Source organism: Apodemus sylvaticus, chromosome 4 (genome assembly GCF_947179515.1).
Source record: "Apodemus sylvaticus chromosome 4, mApoSyl1.1, whole genome shotgun sequence".
Classification (NCBI taxonomy): Eukaryota; Metazoa; Chordata; class Mammalia; order Rodentia; family Muridae; genus Apodemus; species Apodemus sylvaticus.
Window position 1 is genome coordinate 147,483,551 of NC_067475.1, and position 7,401 is coordinate 147,490,951.

The following is a 7,401-nucleotide window of genomic DNA, read 5'->3' on the forward strand; positions in this document are numbered from 1 at the left end:
GCTCTCTGTTTCTGCCATGTGGGTTCTAGGTATTAGAAAGCCCTGCTGTACAATGAATCATCTGGCCGGCTTTGCTCTGATGTTCTCAAATATTACCCAAACCCTTTAGTCAAGTAGTAATGAGAAAATAAGTTTCATTTATTATTTATTTAGAACGGAATCACCAGAAATTGCTATAGTTAATGCCGAATAGACTCAAATCTTTCCAGCTAGACATTTAAATAGATGCACTGTATAAAAAATGGCATTATCATACAAATGTCACAGTTGATTGAATACTTGCCCTGCATGCACAAAGGCATGCACATTTGATCTTCAGCACCACATATACCACACGTGGTGGTGCACGCCTGAAATCCTAGCACTCTGAAGGTGGATACAGGAAGATCAGAAGTTCGGTCTTTTTTTTTTTTTTTTTTTTTTTTTGCATGGCAGCACTAAGGTTTACTGGAGCATCCTAATACCGACGCTGGGGCTTGCCCATGGTGCTCTTGGTCCCGTGGTGCTCTTGGTGTATACAATGCCCAGACGTTTTGCCAGTTTTTCTTGAGCAAGGACACCAAGAAATTGACAGCCAGATGGATGCTGTAGACCAGTGCATCATCGGTCATCTTCACGTGGCCGACAGCAACGGCCAGACACAGCACCTTCTTCATCTGGATGTTGATTGTAGATTCCACCTCATCCACTTTGGCCACCATGTTTTCATTGTGTGTCAGCAGGGAGGGGAACTTGCCAGCCTTGCTTAGGCCTGGCCCCAGGAAACGTGGGATCTGCTTGATCAGAGACTCAGAGGCCAGAAAGGCATCATCCTTCTCGGCTAGCTTCTTGACCAACTTCTTGTTCTTATTAAGCTTCTTTGGAGCCTCAATGTTCATCACGTGGGGGATACCCACGGCCTTGGCTTCATCACGGTGTTTCTGGTCCCCCAGGATGCACACCAAGAGCTTGGGGCGAGGGGTGGACTTAAGCCTGACGGTGCCCGAGAAGCGTTTGCCCTTCTGGGGGGTCGTTGTTCTTCAGGCTGTCCTGCTGTTCCACAGTCTCCAGAAACTTGCTGCGCTTGTGCTGGTTCGCATGCAGAGCTCCCCGCGCTGCCTTGTACAGGGTGTTGCGTGAGACTTTGTTGCTCGTGGCTGCGGCTGCCGCAGAAACCGGAAAAGAATCAAGTTCAGTCATTTTTCACTACATAAGGCTTCAGGAGAAGCTATCTCAAAATGAGGAAAAATACCAAGATAACAAAACCAATAACAAAAAAACCACTGAATTTAAAGAAAAATCAAATGAAATGCATTTAAAGAAAAATCAAAAGAACTGAGTTTCAAAAGTTCCTTTTGTCTTTGACTCAGGTATGTGCTAATTACACTGACTTGATCATTAGCAACTGTCTGGAGCTGTCAAAATATCTCACCATCCCTATAAATTTATATGAGTATACATGAGGCAGTAAAGCAGTTTCTCCATTAGAAGCGCTTTCTACAGAAGCCCTTCGATGTATGAAAGGCTGTGACAAACAGATATTTTCCTCAGTTTTAGATAGCAGAGAATGGGGCACTGTCACACACCCCCTTTGTGCCCCTCCCCCATGTGCTGTGAGCGGTGTTCGTGCATTACCTTCAACACGCTGTGTGACAACTGTCTGGGATCTGGCTTAATTCGGATTCTGCTTTTGGAGTCTGCTTCCTGCGATGGATCAGACTGTCTCACTGCTTTGGGCTTTGGGAGTCGTCACCCCTAGAGCCAGAGCAAAGGCAGAAAGAGGAAGGGGCTGCAATGCCACAGTCCCCTGCCAGGGCATGCTTACCTGGCCTGAAGACTTTCCCGGAGGCACCACCTTTCAGAGTTCTATCCCTTCCCGGTATATCCTTGAAGGGAACCGAGCCTCATCAAAAAGAGCTCTGGGGGACATTTAAGATACAAACTATCACATTCTCTCTTTTCTTTCTTTCTCTTCCTTAGGATTTCACCTATCTCAGACTTGCCTCAAACTCTCCATGTAGTTGAGGGTGACCTTGAACTTCTGGTCCTCCTGTCTTTACCTTCCAAATCTGGGACTGCAGAGAATACGGCCATTCCGGATTTATGAAATGCTGGAGCCAGAACTCAAACTCAGGGCTCCGTGCTTGCCTCGGTGACTGTAATTTCTACCGTGTTAGTATAATTTCCCTGCGCCACAAGCTTTCTGCCCGGCTTCAGCTCAGCTTCTTTCGTCTTTCCTATGTTTTCTTTCTCATCCGTTTAGGCGTCACTGTCCTATTTTTCCCAGGAGGTCACATGGCCCGAATTCTCTTGATTTTCTTTACTTTGAAAAGATCTGCGGTTGTCATACTAGAATGATGTCCTTAGTAAATGCTCCAGACTCACAGTTTCTTTTCATTAAAATTTGTGGATGTTTCTCCAGGGTTCAACTACTGTATGTTACTGTGGAGACCCATGAGGTCAGTTGGATTTTTTCCTTTACCCACTCCCTCCCTCCCTCCTTCTCTCCCTCCCTCCCTCCCTCCTTACCTCCCTTCCCTTCCGCCTTTCTTTCTTTCTTTCTTTCTTTCTTTCTTTCTTTCTTTCTTTCTTTCTTTCTTTCTTTCTTTTTCTTTCTTTCATCTTTTAGGTATGTGAATCTGGATTCTCCAGAGAAATGGAACCGTGTGTGTGTGTGTGTGTGTGTGCACACGCGGGGGCACACACACACACACACACACATTTTGCCATTAAGGATATGTACATAGGGTGGAAGGCAAGAACTGTTCCCTGATTTCTATATAGATACAACATTAATAAATAAGAATGTTTTTTTTTGTTTCTGTTTTTGTTTTTTAAGTTTAAAAACCACACTGCTTAAAAATATCCATGCACACTATGGTGCTTGGTGCATTTCTTTCCTTGTACTACAACTGATTTCAGGTTATCAGGCTTGGCAGAAAGTGTCTTTACCCACAGGGCCATCTTGTTAGCTCTGCTTTGCTGTTGTAAAAAGTTAACTCAGTTGGTTTGTGTGACTCTGGAGGTTGGGAGCTTCTGACCCTGGAAAGCCAAGATGTTCCAAGACCACCTGGGGCTGATACCTTTGGAGCTGGAGACTCACTCACACGGCAATGGTTTCGCTTCAAGGCAACCAGGCTTGAGAGCAGTCTTAGTAACTTGTTTTTGTAGTGCTAGGTATTTTTCCCAGGGCCTGTGTAGTTAGGCAAGTGTTCTATCAGCTGGACCGCACCCATGCCTGCTTCACTTTGGGAGGGTTGTGACAAAATCCCGGACAGACTCAGGCCAAGGGAAGGAAAGTTTATTCTGGCTCATGGTTTCAGAGGGCATCAGTTCATCATGGGAGGAAGATGACGGTGGCAGTGGGAGTGCAAGAGAGCTTCCTCACGCTGTGGTGGACCAGGAAGCAGAGCTGGAACAGTGGCTGGGCTCTAACCTTCAAAGGCTACTTACTTCTGCCAGTCAGGCCTCATTGCCTAAAAATTCCACAGCTTCCCAAAACAGCACATCAGCTGGGAAGGAATCATTCAAACATGAGCCTGTCAGGACATTTCAGATTCACACCATGGTAAGACTCAATGAGAAGAGGCGCTCAGTTTGTCTCTGAGGCCTGGAGAAGACCAAAACTCAAGGCCTGAGAATACTCTTGAATTCAGCTCTCCTCTCCTCTCCCCTCCCCTCCCCTTCCCTCCTCTCCCCTCCTCTCCTCTCCCTTCCCTTTCCCCTCCCTCCCTTCCTCTTTTCCTTCCTTCCATCCTTGACTCGGGGTCTCATGTAACCTCTGTTATATAGGCAGAGATGACCATCAGCTGCCCCCTGCTGAACCTCTTGAGTACAGAGGTTGAAGATGGCACCATGCCAGGCTTATGCAGTGCTAGAAGTACAGGGCTCCATGCATGCACTAGGCAAGCACTCTCCCCAATGAGCAGTCTAGTGCTAAATTAATACTTTGACTTTCAAAATTTTATACTCTGGTCTGATGAGATGGCTTCAATCTCTGAAATATGCATGGTAGAAGGAGAGAATCTAGTCCCCTAAATTGTCCTCTGGCCTCGACACAACCCTGTGGTACACATGCCTCACCCTAATAACTGAATAGTTGTCCTTTTTTTTTTTTTTTACACTTTCAATTTCTGCAGTGTCCACTTTCCCTTGCCTCCTGTGCCCAATGACTGGTTTTGCACAGACGGAGACTGTCTAAACCATACTAATCCATTTGACTCTTATGCCATACTAAGTTCACATTCTCACTAATTCATGTTGTTTCAAACAAGCTCAAATTATTTCCTTCTGGGCTTCAAGTTGGTTTTGGTCCTAAATCTTTTTCTTCCTTCCTCCTTTTGTCTTCTCATCCCTTCCTTCTTTCCTCTTTCTTTCTCTTCTCCCCTCTACCCTTAATTATTCTTTTCTCTCCAAAACTTCCTCTGATCTCCCCTCTCCCCATTCCTTCATCTCCTCTCTCCTTGCCAGCCTGTCTTCCTCCCTTTCATTTTTCCTCTTCACAGAGTAGACATCAACTCCTCTTGACTCCATGTGATTTCTGACCAAGGACTGAAACCTCAGACCTGTTTACTTTGTGTCGTGAACAGTTTCTATGGCTCTGGGGCCCTGCACCTTGATTACAGACAGCTGGATGAAGCCAGCTTCCCAGTTTGTGGGAAGCCTCTTTCTTTCCTGATGGTTGGTGTTTTAAGTGGGACATCAACACCCTTTCTCTCCTTGTTCCGTTGACTTTTGTGAATCAATGCCTAAGGACATTCTTAAATCTATATTCTGCTCAACTGTTATGTATTTGAGGTTATTCTTTATTTCATCGCCTTTCTTGTTTTCAGAAGTCGTAAGCCAGGCTTTGGAATGATAAGCAAGGGAACTAAAGAAATGGATTCGCATAAGTCAGAGTTTTAAGTCTCCTTCCTTCCTTCCTTCCTTCCTTCCCACCTTCCTTCCTTCCTTCCTTCCTTCCTTCCTTCCTTCCTTCCTTCCTTCCTTCCCACCTTCCTTCCTTCCTTCCTTCCTTCCTTCCTTCCTTCCTTCCTTCCTTCCTTCCTTCCTTCCTTCCTTCCTTCCCGCCTTCCTTCCTTCCTTCCCGCCTGCCTCTTTCCTGCCCTCTCTCCCTCCCTCTGTATATTTTTTTCCTGATCATATGTAGCCCAGGGTGGGCTTGAACTTTTTATGTATCTGAAGTTGGCTGAATCTCCTCTCTCCACCTCCCAAGTACTATGATTACATGCCTGTGCCTCTGTGCCAGGTTTATACAACATTGGGAATCAAATCCAGGCCTTCATGACTGCTGAGCAAGCACAGATCAACTGAGCTACAGCCCCGGTCACAGTGTTTATGACTCACTTACACATGTATGCCTCATGTGTGTGTGTATGTGTATGTATGTGTGTTATATGCATATACATGCTTGTGTCCTGTGCTTATACATGTGGGCAAGAAGTCAACATAGGACAGCCTGTATCCTACTCTATCAGCCTCTACTCTGCTGCCCTGAGATGGTCTCCCATTAAAGTTGGAATCTGATACTCAGCAAGCCCTAGCAATCCTCTCATCTCTGTCTCCCACAGCATTGGTCTTACAGGGGCTTGGGACCATTCCCAGCTATTTATTCAAGTGGATTCTTGGACACAAACACAAATCCTCCAGCGTGTATAACATGTGTTCTTACGGTGGAACCATCTATCCAGCCTTGTGTTTATAATTTTTAATTTAGGTGAGTTATTCTTTTTTTTTAAGTAATATTTTTATTGATTCTTCGGGAATTTCAGGGCATGCAGCCTTATCACATTCGTTTCCCAGGACTTCCAGGTCTGCCCCACCCTGGAGACCCCTCCAAGTAAAGATGAGAATTTAATAATAAAACACCCTCCCGTCAAAAAAAACAAAACAACTTAAGTCCAACCTGTGCTACCTATATACTCACCGGAGCATGGTCAAACTCTCAGTGGCCTGTGGCTTAAAGAGAACTGAGTCTGTCCCTCCCATACCCCTGCGAGGGCTACCAATTGTGGAGAGCACACCTCAGCATCCTTATCACACTTAAGAGTTCCCTTCAGTGGTTTCCTGTTTTAGGCTGCTTCTTTTGAGGTGGAGGTGGCAGGTGGGATGGAGGTGATTGGGGGAGAGGTCAGGGTTTTCACAGAAGCCTTTTATGTCTCTCTTGTCACCTATGTGTCTGCAATCATTCGATATCACTGGAAAAGCTGATATGCTGTTTTGCTCTTTATAGTTAGCTGAAACAGGAATCATAGGCCTCCGCACGGCTTCTGGCAACAGCATAGACCATAAACATGGTCCTGGCTGCAGAAGACGGAAAACCCAGACAAGGCAGCCTGGACCATGAACGTCATCGTGACCTCAGCGGGCAGCACAGGCTACTTACGTCAATATGGCCCATGGCAGCAGCTCGGCCCATGGATATCAACATGGCTCAGATCACAGATCACAGATATCCAAGTGTCCGTCGTTGGTAACACAGGACATCAACAGAGACCCTGCTGTAGTAAAAATTAAATTAAAATTAATTTGATTTAATTTAATTTGGTCTTATGACCCAGACATTGCCCTGAGTGAAGCATGAATCCAGACAAAGCCATGGCCTCAGAGAGCATCACGGGTCACATCTATATGCCACATGCTGGCACCCCACACCTCAGACATCAATGTGATTTCAGGCTGCAGCATAGCCCACGGGCATCGGAATGTCCTTTGGTGATAACACAGTCCACAGACATCAGCACACATCTGGCTGCGGTAGAACCCAGACATGGTCCTCTGCGGGAGTACGGTTGGGATATCACCATGGCACAGGCCACTCACATCAGTCTAGTCCTCACCACTGTCATGTCTCCACAGCATATACACCACTCTGTTTATTTTATCTTCTCTGTCTCTCTCACAACGCAGAGCAGCATTTGCTATCTCTTATATTCACCTAGACTTTTATATGGTCCTAGACTTCAATCACAAGTCTAGGACACGATGTTTTCTAGGTAACAGAATCTCTCAACCATCACATCTTGTAAATATCACTTTAAATAAATATCAGCGTGAGGTGGAATGTTGCTACAGAGTCTGAAACTATGTGGGCACTCAGAGAATAGAAGATCAAATGTTCAAAGACTTGGCTCTGCAATGTCCCAAACTGCACCTGTGTTAATAAAATGGTCTTTTCAACTCACCGTGAAACATTTCTAAGTTACTCTTGGGAACCATCCTCTCAAATGTGTAGCCAAGTTCTGCAATAAATATTGACTGTGTTTATTTTTAGAATTCATGCTATTTAGAAACAAATTCATCCTACTTCTCAGAAATGTATCTGGTATAGGTCTGCTTTCTTTAATCCTTAGCTATAGAATCATTTTAAATTGGTAGTAGAGATTGAAAATGAAGCCTTAGACTGAAACACATTAGCAGTCA

The 7,401-nt window shown here is 45.2% G+C and overlaps 1 long non-coding RNA gene and 1 pseudogene across 1 annotated transcript; one reads left to right on the forward strand and one right to left on the reverse strand.

The window, feature by feature from the left end:
• Positions 1-457: 457 nt before the first annotated feature.
• Positions 458-1,179, reverse strand: LOC127683737 (60S ribosomal protein L10a-like; annotated as a pseudogene).
• Positions 1,180-5,552: 4,373 nt separating this feature from the next.
• LOC127682411 (uncharacterized) lies at positions 5,553-7,162 on the forward strand. The gene is made up of 2 exons (XR_007977375.1): positions 5,553-5,695; positions 6,212-7,162. It is a non-coding gene; the product is annotated as an uncharacterized LOC127682411 (long non-coding RNA).
• The last annotated feature ends 239 nt before the right edge of the window (positions 7,163-7,401 follow it).